Genomic DNA, 23,521 nt, shown 5'->3' with positions numbered 1-23,521 from the left:
CGACATTTAAGTTATTACCGGTGGAGTATCTCCGTTACTACTATTTTCTCAGACGGGAGTACTCTGAGTCGACGAAACTTAGAAATATTCCACTGGCTCCCTCCAACACGATCAAGGTACATTACTTAGATTTCGATACGGTCGGAGTGAAGGGTATATGTCACAATCTGGGCATCAACCTAGAACAAGAAGAAGGATGGGACTTCGTCTTCGACACGAAACTATTAGCTCGCATGGGAGGTAAGAAGTGGACGTTCGACCGCTGCGTGTCAACCGACGGAGTGCCGTGTTCAGTTAGGTATTACAGATACCATCAACACGACATCGATAATACTTTTTCTTCCAAGAAGAAGAAGAGAAACGACGGGACTGCTGCCGCGGCGCCATCGATTCCCACCCCGTCGTCATCTTTGGACGGGAAGAGGATCATCGGAGTCGATCCGGGCAGAAAGAATATCGCTTTCTGTATAGAGCTGGATCCCGAAACTCGAAAAATTATTAAGAACAGACTCACTTCAAAACAGTACTACTGCGACTCGGGGATGATTAGGTTAAAAAAACGAGTCGACTCTTGGCTAACCGGAGAATACAAGCGAGTCAACGAAGAGTTGAGCGGAGGAAAAAAATTGACGAGCTCAGAGTACTACCTGAAAACGTACGTGAAACACTACGAGACGATATGGAAGGTCAAGACTCCGAGAAAATGGAGGAGGGCCAAGTTTCGAGTCTACTGTCTAACCAAAAAGACTCTAGACACATTCGTAAACAAGGTTTTGGGAGACACTAAGAAACCATTCCACGTAGCGTACGGTTCAGCCAAGTTTTCCTGTACTGGGAGGGGGGAACATTTTGCCTCTCCTAACTAAATTTGTCAGAGTGATGAGAGAGAGAGCCGGTCCGACAAACTTCATTCTCGTCGATGAATGGAACACGTCGAAAGTCTGCCACAGATGCAAGGGAACTCTGAATATCGTAGGGTTTAATAAGAAAGATGATGAGGGGAAGAAGAAGGAGGTGGTGTACCTTCGGGGTCTACGTTGTTGCTCTGCCAAGAGTGATATTACCTACAACGACAAAATCCCTCAGCACAGAAACATTCTCCAAACTTCCAGCTCCATCCCAGCACCAGCAACAACAACTACTAGTTTTTGTCCAATCGGTGGAGCCTTTCTGGATAGAGACTGTAATGCGGCAGCCAATATTGCTCAAAAACTCTTTCTAACGGCACCGTCCACCACTCTAGTCCGAGGAGTTAAGGTTCAAATGAAAGAGGTGTTTTGGTTGAAATATTATTGTAAAACAAAAAACAATCCAACACTAACTACTACTACTCCGTGCATTTATGACAAAGGTCATAAATGGTCGTATATAACACTGAGGCGTTAATTCTGTCAGTTGTACAGAGTAGTTTGTTTATACAATAAAATTTATTCAACCAAACACCTCTTTCATTTTTGGACTAGAGTGGATGGTGTAGAGTTTTTGAGTGATATTAGCTGCAGCTGTTTCCTGGCTGGCTTTGTGAACCTGACTATTTATCCATATAACGAAAATAAAAAAAAATGGGATATTTTATATAAACTATTAATGATACACCCTAACCAAAAAATTACTACCATACATAATCCTAAATAAAAATATATCCATTTTTTTTTAATATAATACCTGCTTCAAAAATTAGGTTTTTACTATATTGCTATTTGAAAGATATCCAAAATCTCTTACAAAATAAATATGAAATTGAAAAAACAATAATTTTTTTATTCACATAAAGAAATTAACCCTTTAGCGGGCAGCCAACTGCCAACCAGATAGGTCAGTTGCCTCAGTGTTATATACGACCATATGGTCATACGACTACACCTTGCACGGAGTAGTGGTAGTACTAGTAGTTAGTGTTTGCCAGCTAAAGGATGCGAAATATTAATTTAGTAAGATGTAAAAATAAAAAATATTCAAAAACCAACTTTATTGATAATAACCTGATATAGCCACTTGCCCGCTAAATGGTTAATATTTATCTCCATAAAAAATAATACAAATAGCGGTCAAGTGGATATTGTTGATTTTTGAAAGGTACTCATACAAAGCCAGTAGGTAGGTCCTGTCTTTCTATTTTTTTTAATCCCCACAACTGACCATTGCCTCATCTTTCAAGTTTAGCCGGCCTTGTATTCTGTAGAAAAGTGTCCGTCTGCTCTGGGTTACCAGTAGGACTGAAATAACTGATATTTCTCGAGGAAATAAAAATTCTTCCATCAGCAATTTATCTAAGATAGAAGATAGGTACAAAGATTAGCGATAACAACTGAAAAGAGATAAAGTAAATAAAAAAAGTATTTTTCATTTCATTGCTTTTATTAAAAGTGATAATTCTACTGATGATGATAAATAGTTGACGAGGAAAAATAGTTGACGATGATAAATAGTTGACGAGCAGAAATAGTTAACAATGATAAATAGTTGAATCTCATAAATAGTTGACAATGATAAATAGTTGACGAGGAAAAATAGTTGATGATAAATAGTTGACGAGCAGAAATAGTTGACGATGATAAATAGTTAACGATCATAAATAGTTGACGATGATAAATAGTTGATGAGCAGAAATAGTTGACGATGATAAATAGTTGACGATCATAAATAGTTGATGATGATAAATAGTTGACGATCATAAATAGTTGACGATGATAAATAGTTGACGAGCAAAAATAGTTGACGATGATAAATAGTTGACGATGATAAATAGTTGACGATGATAAATAGTTGACGAGGAAAAATAGTTGACGATGATAAATAGTTGACGAGGAAAAATAGTTGATGATGATAAATAGTTGACGAGCAAAAATAGTTGATGATGATAAATAGTTGAATCTCATAAATAGTTGACGATGATAAATAGTTGACGAGCAGAAATAGTTAACGATCATAAATAGTTGACGATGATAAATAGTTAACGATGATAAATAGTTAACGATCATAAATAGTTGAGCAAAAATAGTTAACGATGATAAATAGTTCACGAGCAAAAATAGTTAACGATGATAAATAGTTGACGATGATAAATAGTTAATGATGATAAATAGTTAACGATCATAAATAGTTGACGATGATAAATAGTTAACAATGATAAATAGTTGAATCTCATAAATAGTTGACGATCATAAATAGTTGACGATGATAAATAGTTAACGATGATAAATAGTTAAGAATGATAAATAGTTGATTCTCATAAATAGTTGACGAGCAAAAATAGTTGATGATGATAAATAGTTGACGATCATAAATAGTTGACGATGATAAATAGTTGACGATCATAAATAGTTAACGATCATAAATAGTTGACGATGATAAATAGTTAACGATGATAAATAGTTGAGTCTCATAAATAGTTGACGATCATAAATAGTTAACGATCATAAATAGTTGACGATGATAAATAGTTGACGAGCAAAAATAGTTGACGATGATAAATAGTTAACGATGATAAATAGTTAACGATGATAAATAGTTGACGATGATAAATAGTTGACGAACAAAAATAGTTAACGATGATAAATAGTTGAAGAGCAAAAATAGTTAACGATGATAAATAGTTGACGATGATAAATAGTTAACGATGATAAATAGTTAACGATGATAAATAGTTAACGATGATAAATAGTTGACGATGATAAATAGTTGACGAGCAAAAATAGTTAACGATGATAAATAGTTGACGATGATAAATAGTTAACGATGATAAATAGTTGACGATGATAAATAGTTAACGATGATAAATAGTTGACGATGATAAATAGTTGACGAGCAAAAATAGTTGATGATGATAAATAGTTGAATCTCATAAATAGTTGACGATGATAAATAGTTGACGAGCAAAAATAGTTAACGATGATAAATAGTTGACGATGATAAATAGTTGACGATGATAAATAGTTGACGATGATAAATAGTTGACGATCATAAATAGTTAACGATGATAAATAGTTGAATCTCATAAATAGTTGACGAGCAGAAATAGTTGATGATAAATAGTTGACGATCATAAATAGTTGACGATGATAAATAGTTGACGAGGAAAAATAGTTGATGATGATAAATAGTTGACGAGCAAAAATAGTTGATGATGATAAATAGTTGAATCTCATAAATAGTTGACGATGATAAATAGTTGACGAGCAGAAATAGTTGACGAGCAAAAATAGTTAACGATCATAAATAGTTGACGAGCAAAAATAGTTAACGATCATAAATAGTTGACGATGATAAATAGTTGACGATGATAAATAGTTAACGATGATAAATAGTTGACGAGCAAAAATAGTTAATGATCATGAATAGTTGACGATGATAAATAGTTGACGATGACAAATAGTAAACGATGATAAATAGTTAACGATCATAAATAGTTGACGATCATAAATAGTTAACGATGATAAATAGTTGAATCTCATAAATAGTTGACGAGCAAAAATAGTTGATGATGATAAATAGTTGACGATGATAAATAGTTGACGAGCAAAAATAGTTAACGATGATAAATAGTTGACGATGATAAATAGTTAACGATGATAAATAGTTGACGATGATAAATAGTTGACGATCATAAATAGTTAACAATGATAAATAGTTGAATCTCATAAATAGTTGACGAGGAAAAATAGTTGATGATGATAAATAGTTGACGAGCAGAAATAGTTGACGATGATAAATAGTTGACGATCATAAATAGTTAACGATGATAAATAGTTGAATCTCATAAATAGTTGACGATGATAAATAGTTGACGAGCAAAAATAGTTGATGATGATAAATAGTTGACGATCATAAATAGTTGACGATCATAAATAGTTGACGATCATAAATAGTTGACGATGATAAATAGTTGACGATGATAAATAGTTGACGAGCAAAAATAGTTAACGATGATAAATAGTTGACGATGATAAAAAAATAGTTGATAATGATAAATAGTTGACGATGATAAATAGTTGACGATGATAAATAGTTGACGAGCAAAAATAGTTTACGATCATAAATAGTTGATGATAAATAGTTGACGAGCAAAAATAGTTAACGATCATAAATAGTTGACGATGATAAATAGTTAACGATGATAAATAGTTGACGAGCAAAAATAGTTGACGATGATAAATAGTTGACGAGCAAAAATAGTTGATGATGATAAATAGTTGATGATGATAAATAGTTAACGATGATAAATAGTTGACGATCATAAATAGTTAACGATCATAAATAGTTGACGATGATAAATAGTTAACGATGATAAATAGTTAACGATCATAAATAGTTGAGCAAAAATAGTTAACGATGATAAATAGTTGACGAGCAAAAATAGTTAACGATGATAAATAGTTGACGATGATAAATAGTTGACGATGATAAATAGTTAACGATGATAAATAGTTAACGATGATAAATAGTTAACGATGATAAATAGTTGAATCTCATAAATAGTTGACGATGATAAATAGTTGACGATGATAAATAGTTAACGATGATAAATAGTTGACAATCATAAATAGTTGACGATGATAAATAGTTGACGAGCAGAAATAGTTGACGATGATAAATAGTTGACGATGATAAATAGTTGACGATGATAAATAGTTGACGATGATAAATAGTTGAATCTCATAAATAGTTGACGATGATAAATAGTTAACGATCATAAATAGTTGACGATGATAAATAGTTGACGAGCAAAAATAGTTGACGATGATAAATAGTTGACGATGATAAATAGTTAACGATGATAAATAGTTAACGATGATAAATAGTTGACGATGATAAATAGTTAACGATGATAAATAGTTGACGAGCAAAAATAGTTAACGATGATAAATAGTTGACGATGATAAATAGTTAACGATGATAAATAGTTAACGATGATAAATAGTTGACGATGATAAATAGTTAACGATGATAAATAGTTGACGAGCAAAAATAGTTAACGATGATAAATAGTTGACGATGATAAATAGTAAACGATGATAAATAGTTAACGATCATAAATAGTTGACGATCATAAATAGTTAACGATGATAAATAGTTGAATCTCATAAATAGTTGACGAGCAAAAATAGTTGATGATGATAAATAGTTGACGAGCAAAAATAGTTGACGATGATAAATAGTTGACGAGCAAAAATAGTTAACGATGATAAATAGTTGACGATGATAAATAGTTAACGATGATAAATAGTTAACGATCATAAATAGTTGACGATCATAAATAGTTAACAATGATAAATAGTTGAATCTCATAAATAGTTGACGAGCAAAAATAGTTGATGATAAATAGTTGACGATGATAAATAGTTGACGAGGAAAAATAGTTAACGATCATAAATAGTTGACGATGATAAATAGTTGACGAGCAAAAATAGTTGATGATGATAAATAGTTGACGATGATAAATAGTTAACGATCATAAATAGTTGACGATGATAAATAGTTGACGATGATAAATAGTTGACGAGCAAAAATAGTTAACGATGATAAATAGTTGACGATGATAAATAGTTAACGATGATAAATAGTTAACGATGATAAATAGTTGACGATCATAAATAGTTAACGATGATAAATAGTTGAATCTCATAAATAGTTGACGAGCAAAAATTGTTGATGATGATAAATAGTTGACGATGATAAATAGTTGACGAGCAAAAATAGTTAACGATCATAAATAGTTGACGATGATAAATAGTTAACGATGATAAATAGTTGACGAGCAAAAATAGTTAACGATGATAAATAGTTGACGATGATAAATAGTTAACGATGATAAATAGTTAACGATGATAAATAGTTAACGATGATAAATAGTTAACGATGATAAATAGTTGACGAGCAAAAATAGTTGACGATGATAAATAGTTAACGATGATAAATAGTTAACGATGATAAATAGTTAACGATGATAAATAGTTGACGAGCAAAAATAGTTAACGATGATAAATAGTTGACGATGATAAATAGTTAACGATGATAAATAGTTAACGATGATAAATAGTTGACGATCATAAATAGTTAACGATGATAAATAGTTGAATCTCATAAATAGTTGACGAGCAAAAATAGTTGATGATGATAAATAGTTGACAATGATAAATAGTTGAATCTCATAAATAGTTGATGATGATAAATAGTTAACGATGATAAATAGTTGAATCTCATAAATAGTTGACGATGATAAATAGTTGACGAGCAAAAATAGTTGATGATGATAAATAGTTGATGATGATAAATAGTTGACGATGATAAATAGTTAACGATGATAAATAGTTGACGATGATAAATAGTTGACGATGATAAATAGTTAACGATGATAAATAGTTGACGAGCAAAAATAGTTAACGATGATAAATAGTTGAATCTCATAAATAGTTAACGATGATAAATAGTTGACGATGATAAATAGTTAACGATGATAAATAGTTGACGATGATAAATAGTTAACGATGATAAATAGTTAACGATGATAAATAGTTGACGAGCAAAAATAGTTAACGATGATAAATAGTTAACGATGATAAATAGTTAACGATGATAAATAGTTGACGATGATAAATAGTTAACGATGATAAATAGTTAACGATGATAAATAGTTGACGATGATAAATAGTTAACGATGATAAATAGTTGAATCTCATAAATAGTTGACGATCATAAATAGTTGACGATGATAAATAGTTAACGATGATAAATAGTTAACAATGATAAATAGTTGAATCTCATAAATAGTTGACGAGCAAAAATAGTTGATGATGATAAATAGTTGACGATGATAAATAGTTGACGATGATAAATAGTTGACGAGCAAAAATAGTTAACGATCATAAATAGTTGACGATGATAAATAGTTGAATCTCATAAATAGTTGACGATGATAAATAGTTAACGATGATAAATAGTTGACGATGATAAATAGTTGACGATGATAAATAGTTAACGATGATAAATAGTTAACGATGATAAATAGTTGACGATGATAAATAGTTAACGATGATAAATAGTTGACGAGCAAAAATAGTTAACGATGATAAATAGTTGACGATGATAAATAGTTAACGATGATAAATAGTTAACGATGATAAATAGTTGACGATGATAAATAGTTAACGATGATAAATAGTTGACGAGCAAAAATAGTTAACGATGATAAATAGTTGACGATGATAAATAGTTAACGATGATAAATAGTTAACGATGATAAATAGTTGACGAGCAGAAATAGTTGACGATGATAAATAGTTGAATCTCATAAATAGCTGACGAGCAGAAATAGTTGATGATGATAAATAGTTGACGATGATAAATAGTTGACGAGGAAAAATAGTTGATGATGATAAATAGTTGACGAGCAGAAATAGTTGACGATGATAAAATGTTGAATCTCATAAATAATTGATGATAATAAATAGTTGACGAGCAAAAATAGTTGACGATGATAAATACTTGACGACGAAAAATAGTTGATGATGATAAATAGTTGACGATGATAAATAGTTGACGATCATAAATAGTTAACGATGATAAATAGTTGACGATGATAAATAGTTGATAATGATAAATAGTTGACGATGATAAATAGTTAACGATGATAAATAGTTGACGATGATAAATAGTTGACGAGCAAAAATAGTTAACGATGATAAATAGTTGACGATGATAAATAGTTGACGAGCAAAAATAGTTAACGATGATAAATAGTTAACGATGATAAATAGTTAACGATGATAAATAGTTGACGAGCAAAAATAGTTGACGATGATAAATAGTTGACGAGCAAAAATAGTTGACGATGATAAATAGTTAACGATGATAAATAGTTAACGATGATAAATAGTTGACGGTGATAAATAGTTAACGATGATAAATAGTTGACGATGATAAATAGTTAACGATGATAAATAGTTAACGATGATAAATAGTTGACGAGCAAAAATAGTTAACGATGATAAATAGTTGACGAGCAAAAATAGTTAACGATGATAAATAGTTGACGATGATAAATAGTTAACGATGATAAATAGTTAACGATGATAAATAGTTGACGATGATAAATAGTTAACGATGATAAATAGTTGAATCTCATAAATAGTTGACGATGATAAATAGTTGACGATGATAAATAGTTGACGATGATAAATAGTTAACGATGATAAATAGTTGAATCTCATAAATAGTTGACGAGCAAAAATAGTTGATGATGATAAATAGTTGACGATGATAAATAGTTGACGATGATAAATAGTTGACGAGCAAAAATAGTTAACGATGATAAATAGTTAACGATGATAAATAGTTAACGATGATAAATAGTTGACGATGATAAATAGTTGACGAGCAAAAATAGTTAACGATGATAAATAGTTGACGATGATAAATAGTTAACGATGATAAATAGTTAACGATGATAAATAGTTGACGATGATAAATAGTTAACGATGATAAATAGTTGACGAGCAAAAATAGTTAACGATGATAAATAGTTGACGATGATAAATAGTTAACGATGATAAATAGTTGACGATGATAAATAGTTGACGATGATAAATAGTTAACGATGATAAATAGTTGACGATGATAAATAGTTAACGATGATAAATAGTTGACGATGATAAATAGTTAACGATGATAAATAGTTAACGATGATAAATAGTTGACGATGATAAATAGTTAACGATGATAAATAGTTGAATCTCATAAATAGTTGACGAGCAAAAATAGTTGATGATGATAAATAGTTGACGATGATAAATAGTTAACGATGATAAATAGTTGACGATGATAAATAGTTAACGATGATAAATAGTTAACGATGATAAATAGTTGACGATCATAAATAGTTAACGATGATAAATAGTTGAATCTCATAAATAGTTGACGATGATAAATAGTTGACGAGGAAAAATAGTTGATGATGATAAATAGTTGACGAGCAGAAATAGTTGACGATGATAAATAGTTGACGATCATAAATAGTTAACGATGATAAATAGTTGAATCTCATAAATAGTTGATGATGATAAATAGTTGACGAGCAAAAATAGTTGATGATGATAAATAGTTGAATCTCATAAATAGTTGACGATGATAAATAGTTGACGAGCAAAAATAGTTGATGATGATAAATAGTTGACGAGCAAAAATAGTTGATGATGATAAATAGTTGACGAGCAAAAATAGTTAACGATGATAAATAGTTGACGATGATAAATAGTTGACGAGCAAAAATAGTTAACGATGATAAATAGTTGACGATGATAAATAGTTGACGATGATAAATAGTTGACGATCATAAATAGTTAACGATGATAAATAGTTGAATCTCATAAATAGTTGACGATGATAAATAGTTGACGAGGAAAAATAGTTGATGATGATAAATAGTTGACGAGCAAAAATAGTTGATGATGATAAATAGTTGACGATGATAAATAGTTAACGATGATAAATAGTTGACGAGCAAAAATAGTTAACGATGATAAATAGTTGACGATGATAAATAGTTAACGATGATAAATAGTTAACGATGATAAATAGTTGACGATGATAAATAGTTGACGAGCAAAAATAGTTAACGATGATAAATAGTTGACGATGATAAATAGTTAACGATGATAAATAGTTAACGATGATAAATAGTTAACGATGATAAATAGTTAACGATGATAAATAGTTAACGATGATAAATAGTTGACGAGCAAAAATAGTTAACGATGATAAATAGTTGACGAGCAAAAATAGTTAACGATGATAAATAGTTGACGATGATAAATAGTTAACGATGATAAATAGTTAACGATGATAAATAGTTAACGATGATAAATAGTTAACGATGATAAATAGTTGAATCTCATAAATAGTTGACGATCATAAATAGTTGACGATGATAAATAGTTAACGATGATAAATAGTTAACAATGATAAATAGTTGAATCTCATAAATAGTTGACGAGCAAAAATAGTTGATGATGATAAATAGTTGACGATGATAAATAGTTGACGAGCAAAAATAGTTGACGATGATAAATAGTTGACGATGATAAATAGTTAACGATGATAAATAGTTGAATCTCATAAATAGTTGACGATCATAAATAGTTAACGATCATAAATAGTTGACGATGATAAATAGTTGACGAGCAAAAATAGTTGACGATGATAAATAGTTGACGATGATAAATAGTTAACGATGATAAATAGTTAACGATGATAAATAGTTGACGATGATAAATAGTTAACGATGATAAATAGTTGACGAGCAAAAATAGTTAACGATGATAAATAGTTGACGATGATAAATAGTTAACGATGATAAATAGTTAACGATGATAAATAGTTGACGATGATAAATAGTTAACGATGATAAATAGTTGACGAGCAAAAATAGTTAACGATGATAAATAGTTAACGATGATAAATAGTTAACGATGATAAATAGTTAACGATGATAAATAGTTGACGGTGATAAATAGTTAACGATGATAAATAGTTGACGATGATAAATAGTTGACGAGCAAAAATAGTTGACGATGATAAATAGTTGACGATGATAAATAGTTAACGATGATAAATAGTTGACGATGATAAATAGTTAACGATGATAAATAGTTAACGATGATAAATAGTTGACGATGATAAATAGTTAACGATGATAAATAGTTGAATCTCATAAATAGTTGACGATGATAAATAGTTGACGAGGAAAAATAGTTGATGATGATAAATAGTTGACGAGCAGAAATAGTTGACGATGATAAATAGTTGACGATCATAAATAGTTAACGATGATAAATAGTTGAATCTCATAAATAGTTGACGATGATAAATAGTTGACGAGCAAAAATAGTTGATGATGATAAATAGTTGAATCTCATAAATAGTTGACGATGATAAATAGTTGACGAGCAGAAATAGTTGACGATGATAAATAGTTGACGAGCAAAAATAGTTAACGATGATAAATAGTTGACGAGCAAAAATAGTTAACGATGATAAATAGTTAACGATGATAAATAGTTGACGATGATAAATAGTTAACGATGATAAATAGTTGACGATGATAAATAGTTAACGATGATAAATAGTTGACGATGATAAATAGTTAACGATGATAAATAGTTGAATCTCATAAATAGTTGACGATGATAAATAGTTGATGAGCAGAAATAGTTGACGATGATAAATAGTTGACGAGCAAAAATAGTTAACGATGATAAATAGTTGACGATGATAAATAGTTAACGATGATAAATAGTTGACGAGCAAAAATAGTTAACGATGATAAATAGTTGACGATGATAAATAGTTAACGATGATAAATAGTTGACGATGATAAATAGTTAACGATGATAAATAGTTAACGATGATAAATAGTTAACGATGATAAATAGTTGACGATGATAAATAGTTAACGATGATAAATAGTTAACGATGATAAATAGTTGACGATGATAAATAGTTAACGATGATAAATAGTTGACGATGATAAATAGTTAACGATGATAAATAGTTAACGATGATAAATAGTTGACGATGATAAATAGTTAACGATGATAAATAGTTGAATCTCATAAATAGTTGACGAGCAAAAATAGTTGATGATGATAAATAGTTGACAATGATAAATAGTTGAATCTCATAAATAGTTGATGATGATAAATAGTTAACGATGATAAATAGTTGAATCTCATAAATAGTTGACGATGATAAATAGTTGACGAGCAAAAATAGTTGATGATGATAAATAGTTGATGATGATAAATAGTTGACGAGCAAAAATAGTTAACGATGATAAATAGTTGACGATGATAAATAGTTGACGATGATAAATAGTTAACGATGATAAATAGTTGACGAGCAAAAATAGTTAACGATGATAAATAGTTGACGATGATAAATAGTTAACGATGATAAATAGTTGACGATGATAAATAGTTAACGATGATAAATAGTTGACGATGATAAATAGTTAACGATGATAAATAGTTAACGATGATAAATAGTTGACGAGCAAAAATAGTTAACGATGATAAATAGTTGACGAGCAAAAATAGTTAACGATGATAAATAGTTGACGATGATAAATAGTTAACGATGATAAATAGTTAACGATGATAAATAGTTAACGATGATAAATAGTTAACGATGATAAATAGTTGAATCTCATAAATAGTTGACGATGATAAATAGTTGACGATGATAAATAGTTGACGAGGAAAAATAGTTGATGATGATAAATAGTTGACGAGCAGAAATAGTTGATGATGATAAATAGTTGAATCTCATAAATAGTTGACGATGATAAATAGTTGACGAGCAGAAATAGTTGACGATGATAAATAGTTGATGAGGAAAAATAGTTGATGATGATAAATAGTTGACGAGCAAAAATAGTTGATGATGATAAATAGTTGAATCTCATAAATAGTTGACGATGATAAATAGTTGACGAGGAAAAATAGTTGATGATGATAAATAGTTGACGAGCAGAAATAGTTGATGATGATAAATAGTTGAATCTCATAAATAGTTGACGATGATAAATAGTTAACGATCATAAATAGTTGACGATGATAAATAGTTGACGAGCAAAAATAGTTGACGATGATAAATAGTTGACGATGATAAATAGTTAACGATGATAAATAGTTAACGATGATAAATAGTTGACGATGATAAATAGTTAACGATGATAAATAGTTGACGAGCAAAAATAGTTAACGATGATAAATAGTTGACGATGATAAATAGTTAACGATGATAAATAGTTAACGATGATAAATAGTTGACGATGATAAATAGTTAACGATGATAAATAGTTGACGAGCAAAAATAGTTAACGATGATAAATAGTTGACGATGATAAATAGTTAACGATGATAAATAGTTAACGATGATAAATAGTTGACGATCATAAATAGTTAACGATGATAAATAGTTGAATCTCATAAATAGTTGACGAGCAAAAATAGTTGATGATGATAAATAGTTGACGAGCAAAAATAGTTGACGATGATAAATAGTTGACGAGCAAAAATAGTTAACGATGATAAATAGTTGACGATGATAAATAGTTAACGATGATAAATAGTTAACGATGATAAATAGTTGACGATGATAAATAGTTAACGATGATAAATAGTTGAATCTCATAAATAGTTAACGATGATAAATAATTAATGATGATAAATAGTTGACGATGATAAATAGTTAACGATGATAAATATTTAACGATGATAAATAGTTGACGATGATAAATAGTTGACGAGCAAAAATAGTTAACGATGATAAATAGTTGATCATAAATAGTTAACGATGATAAATAGTTAACGATGATAAATAGTTGACGATGATAAATAGTTGACGAGCAAAAATAGTTAACGATGATAAATAGTTGACGAGCAAAAATAGTTAACGATGATAAATAGTTGACGATGATAAATAGTTGACGATGATAAATAGTTAACGATGATAAATAGTTGAATCTCATAAATAGTTGACGATGATAAATAGTTGATGATGATAAATAGTTGACGATGATAAATAGTTGACGAGCAAAAATAGTTAACGATGATAAATAGTTGACGATGATAAATAGTTAACGATGATAAATAGTTGACGAGCAAAAATAGTTAACGATGATAAATAGTTGACGATGATAAATAGTTAACGATGATAAATAGTTAACGATGATAAATAGTTAACGATGATAAATAGTTAACGATGATAAATAGTTGACGAGCAAAAATAGTTAACGATGATAAATAGTTGACGATGATAAATAGTTAACGATGATAAATAGTTAACGATGATAAATAGTTGACGAGCAAAAATAGTTAACGATGATAAATAGTTGACGATGATAAATAGTTAACGATGATAAATAGTTAACGATCATAAATAGTTGACGATCATAAATAGTTAACGATAATAAATAGTTGAATCTCATAAATAGTTGACGAGCAAAAATAGTTGATGATGATAAATAGTTGACAATGATAAACAGTTGAATCTCATAAATAGTTGATGATGATAAATAGTTAACGATGATAAATAGTTGAATCTCATAAATAGTTGACGATGATAAATAGTTGACGAGCAAAAATAGTTAATGATGATAAATAGTTGACGATGATAAATAGTTGACGAGCAAAAATAGTTAACGATGATAAATAGTTGACGATGATAAATAGTTGACGATGATAAATAGTTAACGATGATAAATAGTTGACGAGCAAAAATAGTTAACGATGATAAATAGTTGACGATGATAAATAGTTAACGATGATAAATAGTTGACGATGATAAATAGTTAACGATGATAAATAGTTGACGATGATAAATAGTTAACGATGATAAATAGTTAACGATGATAAATAGTTGACGATGATAAATAGTTAACGATGATAAATAGTTGACGAGCAAAAATAGTTAACGATGATAAATAGTTGACGATGATAAATAGTTAATGATGATAAATAGTTAACGATCATAAATAGTTGACGATGATAAATAGTTAACAATGATAAATAGTTGAATCTCATAAATAGTTGACGATCATAAATAGTTGACGATGATAAATAGTTAACGATGATAAATAGTTAACAATGATAAATAGTTGAATCTCATAAATAGTTGACGAGCAAAAATAGTTGATGATGATAAATAGTGGACGATCATAAATAGTTGACGATGATAAATAGTTGACGAGCAAAAATAGTTAACGATCATAAATAGTTGACGATGATAAATAGTTGAATCTCATAAATAGTTGACGATGATAAATAGTTAACGATGATAAATAGTTGACGATGATAAATAGTTGACGATGATAAATAGTTAACGATGATAAATAGTTAACGATGATAAATAGTTGACGATGATAAATAGTTAACGATGATAAATAGTTGATGAGCAAAAATAGTTAACGATGATAAATAGTTGACGATGATAAATAGTTAACGATGATAAATAGTTAACGATGATAAATAGTTGACGATGATAAATAGTTAACGATGATAAATAGTTGACGAGCAAAAATAGTTAACGATGATAAATAGTTGACGATGATAAATAGTTAACGATGATAAATAGTTAACGATGATAAATAGTTGACGATCATAAATAGTTAACGATGATAAATAGTTGAATCTCATAAATAGTTGACGAGCAAAAATAGTTGATGATGATAAATAGTTGACGATGATAAATAGTTGACGAGCAAAAATAGTTAACGATGATAAATAGTTGACGATGATAAATAGTTAACGATGATAAATAGTTAACGATCATAAATAGTTGACGATCATAAATAGTTAACGATGATAAATAGTTGAATCTCATAAATAGTTGACGAGCAAAAATAGTTGATGATGATAAATAGTTGACGATGATAAATAGTTGACGATGATAAATAGTTGACGATGATAAATAGTTGACGATCATAAATAGTTAACGATGATAAATAGTTGAATCTCATAAATAGTTGACGATGATAAATAGTTGACGAGCAAAAATAGTTGACGATGATAAATAGTTGACGATGATAAATAGTTGACGAGCAGAAATAGTTGACGATCATAAATAGTTGACGAGCAAAAATAGTTAACGATCATAAATAGTTGATGATGATAAATATTTGATGAGCAGAAATAGTTGACGATGATAAATAGTTGACGATCATAAATAGTTGATGATGATAAATAGTTGACGATGATAAATAGTTGACGATGATAAATAGTTGACGAGCAGAAATAGTTGACGAGCAAAAATAGTTAACGATCATAAATAGTTGACGATGATAAATAGTTGACGAGCAAAAATAGTTAACGATCATAAATAGTTGACGATCATAAATAGTTGACGATGATAAATAGTTGAATCTCATAAATAGTTGACGATGATAAATAGTTGACGAGGAAAAATAGTTGATGATGATAAATAGTTGACGAGCAAAAATAGTTGACGATGATAAATAGTTGACGATGATAAATAGTTAACGATGATAAATAGTTAACGATGATAAATAGTTGACGATGATAAATAGTTAACGATGATAAATAGTTGACGAGCAAAAATAGTTAACGATGATAAATAGTTGACGATGATAAATAGTTAACGATGATAAATAGTTGACGAGCAAAAATAGTTAACGATGATAAATAGTTGACGATGATAAATAGTTGACGATGATAAATAGTTGACGATCATAAATAGTTAACGATGATAAATAGTTGAATCTCATAAATAGTTGACGAGGAAAAATAGTTCATGATGATAAATAGTTGACGATGATAAATAGTTGACGATGATAAATAGTTGACGATGATAAATAGTTGACGATCATAAATAGTTAACGATGATAAATAGTTGACGATGATAAATAGTTAACGATGATAAATAGTTGAATCTCATAAATAGTTAACGATCATAAATAGTTGAATCTCATAAATAGTTGACGATGATAAATAGTTGACGAGCAGAAATAGTTGACGATGATAAATAGTTGACGATCATAAATAGTTAACGATGATAAATAGTTGAATCTCATAAATAGTTGACGATGATAAATAGTTGACGAGCAAAAATAGTTGATGATGATAAATAGTTGAATCTCATAAATAGTTGACGATGATAAATAGTTGACGAGCAGAAATAGTTGACGATGATAAATAGTTGACGAGCAAAAATAGTTAACGATGATAAATAGTTGACGAGCAAAAATAGTTAACGATGATAAATAGTTGACGATGATAAATAGTTGACGAGCAAAAATAGTTAACGATGATAAATAGTTGACGATGATAAATAGTTAACGATGATAAATAGTTGACGATCATAAATAGTTAACAATGATAAATAGTTGAATCTCATAAATAGTTGACGAGCAAAAATAGTTGATGATGATAAATAGTTGACGATGATAAATAGTTGACGAGCAAAAATAGTTAACGATCATAAATAGTTGACGATGATAAATAGTTAACGATGATAAATAGTTGACGAGCAAAAATAGTTAACGATGATAAATAGTTGACGATGATAAATAGTTAACGATGATAAATAGTTAACGATGATAAATAGTTAACGATGATAAATAGTTGACGAGCAAAAATAGTTAACGATGATAAATAGTTGACGATGATAAATAGTTAACGATGATAAATAGTTAACGATGATAAATAGTTGACGATGATAAATAGTTAACGATGATAAATAGTTGACGATGATAAATAGTTAACGATGATAAATAGTTAACGATGATAAATAGTTGACGATCATAAATAGTTAACGATGATAAATAGTTGAATCTCATAAATAGTTGACGATGATAAATAGTTGACGATCATAAATAGTTGACGATGATAAATAGTTGACGATGATAAATAGTTGACGATCATAAATAGTTAACGATGATAAATAGTTGAATCTCATAAATAGTTGACGATGATAAATAGTTGACAAGCAAAAATAGTTGATGATGATAAATAGTTGATGATGATAAATAGTTGACGAGCAAAAATAGTTAACGATGATAAATAGTTGACGATGATAAATAGTTGACGATGATAAATAGTTAACGATGATAAATAGTTGACGAGCAAAAATAGTTAACGATGATAAATAGTTGACGATGATAAATAGTTAACGATGATAAATAGTTGACGATGATAAATAGTTAACGATGATAAATAGTTAACGATGATAAATAGTTAACGATGATAAATAGTTGACGATGATAAATAGTTGACGAGCAAAAATAGTTAACGATGATAAATAGTTGACGAGCAAAAATAGTTAACGATGATAAATAGTTGACGATGATAAATAGTTAACGATGATAAATAGTTAACGATGATAAATAGTTAACGATGATAAATAGTTAACGATGATAAATAGTTGAATCTCATAAATAGTTGACGATCATAAATAGTTGACGATGATAAATAGTTAACGATGATAAATAGTTAACAATGATAAATAGTTGAATCTCATAAATAGTTGACGAGCAAAAATAGTTGATGATGATAAATAGTGGACGATCATAAATAGTTGACGATGATAAATAGTTGACGAGCAAAAATAGTTAACGATCATAAATAGTTGACGATGATAAATAGTTAACGATGATAAATAGTTGAATCTCATAAATAGTTGACGATCATAAATAGTTAACGATGATAAATAGTTGACGATGATAAATAGTTAACGATGATAAATAGTTAACGATGATAAATAGTTGACGATGATAAATAGTTAACGATGATAAATAGTTGACGAGCAAAAATAGTTAACGATGATAAATAGTTGACGATGATAAATAGTTAACGATGATAAATAGTTAACGATGATAAATAGTTGACGATGATAAATAGTTAACGATGATAAATAGTTGACGAGCAAAAATAGTTAACGATGATAAATAGTTGACGATGATAAATAGTTAACGATGATAAATAGTTAACGATGATAAATAGTTGACGATCATAAATAGTTAACGATGATAAATAGTTGAATCTCATAAATAGTTGACGAGCAAAAATAGTTGATGATGATAAATAGTTGACGATGATAAATAGTTGACGAGCAAAAATAGTTAACGATCATAAATAGTTGACGATGATAAATAGTTAACGATGATAAATAGTTGACGATGATAAATAGTTGACGATCATAAATAGTTAACGATGATAAATAGTTGAATCTCATAAATAGTTAACGATCATAAATAGTTGAATCTCATAAATAGTTGACGATGATAAATAGTTGACGAGCAGAAATAGTTGACGATGATAAATAGTTGACGATCATAAATAGTTAACGATGATAAATAGTTGAATCTCATAAATAGTTGACGATGATAAATAGTTGACGAGGAAAAATAGTTGATGATGATAAATAGTTGACGAGCAGAAATAGTTGACGATGATAAATAGTTGACGAGCAAAAATAGTTGATGATGATAAATAGTTGACGATGATAAATAGTTGACGAGCAGAAATAGTTGACGATGATAAATAGTTGACGATGATAAATAGTTGATAATGATAAATAGTTGACGATGATAAATAGTTGACGAGCAGAAATAGTTGACGATGATAAATAGTTGACGAGCAAAAATAGTTGATGATGATAAATAGTTGATGATGATAAATAGTTGACGAGCAGAAATAGTTGACGATGATAAATAGTTGACGAGCATAAATAGTTGATGATGATAAATAGTTGAATCTCATAAATAGTTGACGATGATAAATAGTTGACGAGCAAAAATAGTTAACGATCATAAATAGTTGACGATGATAAATAGTTGACGAGCAAAAATAGTTAACGATCATAAATAGTTGACGATGATAAATAGTTAACGATGATAAATAGTTAACGATGATAAATAGTTGACGATGATAAATAGTTAACGATGATAAATAGTTGAATCTCATAAATAGTTGACGATGATAAATAGTTGACGATCATAAATAGTTAACGATGATAAATAGTTGACGATGATAAATAATTGAATCTCATAAATAGTTGACGAGCAAAAATAGTTGACGATGATAAATACTTGACGACGAAAAATAGTTGATGATGATAAATAGTTGACGAGCAAAAAGAGTTAATGATGATAAATAGTTGAGATCTCATAAATAGTTGACGATGATAAATAGTTGAATCTCATAAATAGTTGACGATGATAAATAGTTAACGATGATAAATAGTTGACGATGATAAATAGTTAACGATGATAAATAGTTAACGATGATAAATAGTTGACGATGATAAATAGTTAACGATGATAAATAGTTGACGAGCAAAAATAGTTAACGATGATAAATAGTTGACGATGATAAATAGTTAACGATGATAAATAGTTAACGATCATAAATAGTTGACGATGATAAATAGTTAACGATGATAAATAGTTGACGAGCAAAAATAGTTAACGATGATAAATAGTTGACGATGATAAATAGTAAACGATGATAAATAGTTAACGATCATAAATAGTTGACGATCATAAATAGTTAACGATGATAAATAGTTGAATCTCATAAATAGTTGACGAGCAAAAATAGTTGATGATGATAAATAGTTGACGATGATAAATAGTTGACGAGCAAAAATAGTTAACGATGATAAATAGTTGACGATGATAAATAGTTAACGATGATAAATAGTTAACGATCATAAATAGTTGACGATCATAAATAGTTAACAATGATAAATAGTTGAATCTCATAAATAGTTGACGAGCAAAAATAGTTGATGATGATAAATAGTTGACGATGATAAATAGTTGACGAGCAGAAATAGTTGACGATGATAAATAGTTGACGATCATAAATAGTTAACGATGATAAATAGTTGAATCTCATAAATAGTTGACGATGATAAATAGTTGACGAGCAAAAATAGTTGATGATGATAAATAGTTGACGAGCAGAAATAGTTGACGATGATAAATAGTTGACGATCATAAATAGTTGACGATGATAAATAGTTGACGATGATAAATAGTTGACGAGCAAAAATAGTTAACGATGATAAATAGTTGACGATGATAAATAGTTGACGAGCAAAAATAGTTGACGATGATAAATAGTTGACGAGCAAAAATAGTTGACGATGATAAATAGTTGACGAGCAAAAATAGTTGATGATGATAAATAGTTGACGATGATAAATAGTTGACGAGCAAAAATAGTTAACGATCATAAATAGTTGACGATGATAAATAGTTGACGAGCAAAAATAGTTGAATCTCATAAATAGTTGACGATGATAAATAGTTGACGAGCAAAAGTAGTTGATGATAAATAGTTGATGAGGAAAAATAGTTGACGAGCAAAAATAGTTGACGATGATAAATAGTTGACGAGGAAAAATAGTTGATGATGATAAATAGTTGACGAGCAAAAATAGTTAATGATGATAAATAGTTGAATCTCATAAATAGTTGACGAGCAGAAATAGTTGACGATGATAAATAGTTGACGATGATAAATAGTTGACGAGCAAAAATAGTTGATGATGATAAATAGTTGACGATCATAAATAGTTAACGATGATAAATAGTTGAATCTCATAAATAGTTGACGATGATAAATAGTTGACGAGCAAAAATAGTTGATGATGATAAATAGTTGACGATGATAAATAGTTGACGAGCAAAAATAGTTGACGAGCAAAAATAGTTGACGATGATAAATAGTTGACGATGATAAATAGTTGACGATCATAAATAGTTAACAATGATAAATAGTTGAATCTCATAAGTAGTTGACGAGCAAAAATAGTTGATGATGATAAATAGTTGACGATGATAAATAGTTGACGAGCAAAAATAGTTAACGATGATAAATAGTTGATGAGCAGAAATAGTTGACGAGCAAAAAATTTGTTTTTACAGGGAGGGGCATTAACCCTCCATCAACCTATTTATTGACATGTAGGGAGCCTGGCTTACAGGAAATCATTAGGCTTGTCACTCAATGTAAAGCTACCTGTAAAGAAAAGAAAAGCAATAAGTGATAAGAAAGATGGGAGAAATAGCGATCATAAATAGTTAAATTATAAATAGTAGATCGTGCGAAATAGTTGACGATCATAAATAATTGACGAGCAAAAATTGTTGAATCTCGTTGAAAAAATTAAGGCTTTTGGCAGTCGTGGCTGGGCGTTGATATATAAGGAAAGCGTTTGGCACTGCTCCTTAGTGTTTGTCACTTGGTGGTTCTTAAATGGGTAAATTATTTGATTTTTTATTCTTATAGTGTGGATTGAGAGATAACGAGGTTGAAAAGTTATGGAGTTTAAATTGAAAAAGAAAAAAAAACATACTGTAAATCTTTATTTTTTTTACAGAATCTGATGAAGAATACCAAGAACAACTTCTTAATGCTTCCGACTTGGAGGAAGATGAAGACCAATCATTCCCCGTTACTGGCAGGAGTAGTGAAACCGAAGAAGAGTTAGAATCACCAGACCACATCTCTGGCACCTCATTTATTAGAAATGAAAACTTCAGCAGGAGTTTTACTACAGATGATTCCTTGAACAATCAGTCAGAATCAGAACGATTCCTTGAACAATCAGTCAGAATCAGAACCTATTACACTTTTCCCTTTTGACTATTTTAAGGCTTATCTGAGTGATGATGTTTTGCAAACACTTACACTTCAGACCAAAGATAAATTCATTTCAGTTGATGGTCGGGCTCCGAGAATTACTGTTAATATTATTAGGAAATTTTTAGGGATTAATTTAATTATGTCTGTGTTGAAGTTTCCTAAAATAGCCATGTACTGGAATGAAAAGACAAGAATTAGTTGCATTGCAGATAATATGTCTCTTGATTTGTTTTTAGCTATCAGGACTTATTTTAGAGTTTATGATAAATATGTTACATCAGCTCAAAAGAAAGAAGACAAACTATGGAAGGTCAGACCTCTGTTACTCTCTATTCATCAAAGATGTTCAGAAT

This window comes from Coenobita brevimanus, unplaced genomic scaffold (assembly GCF_032717465.1).
Source record: "Coenobita brevimanus isolate Jiangsu-jjx unplaced genomic scaffold, ASM3271746v2 jjx.HiC_scaffold_476, whole genome shotgun sequence".
In the NCBI taxonomy this organism is placed as follows: Eukaryota; Metazoa; Arthropoda; class Malacostraca; order Decapoda; family Coenobitidae; genus Coenobita; species Coenobita brevimanus.
This window is presented reverse-complemented; position numbering follows the sequence as displayed.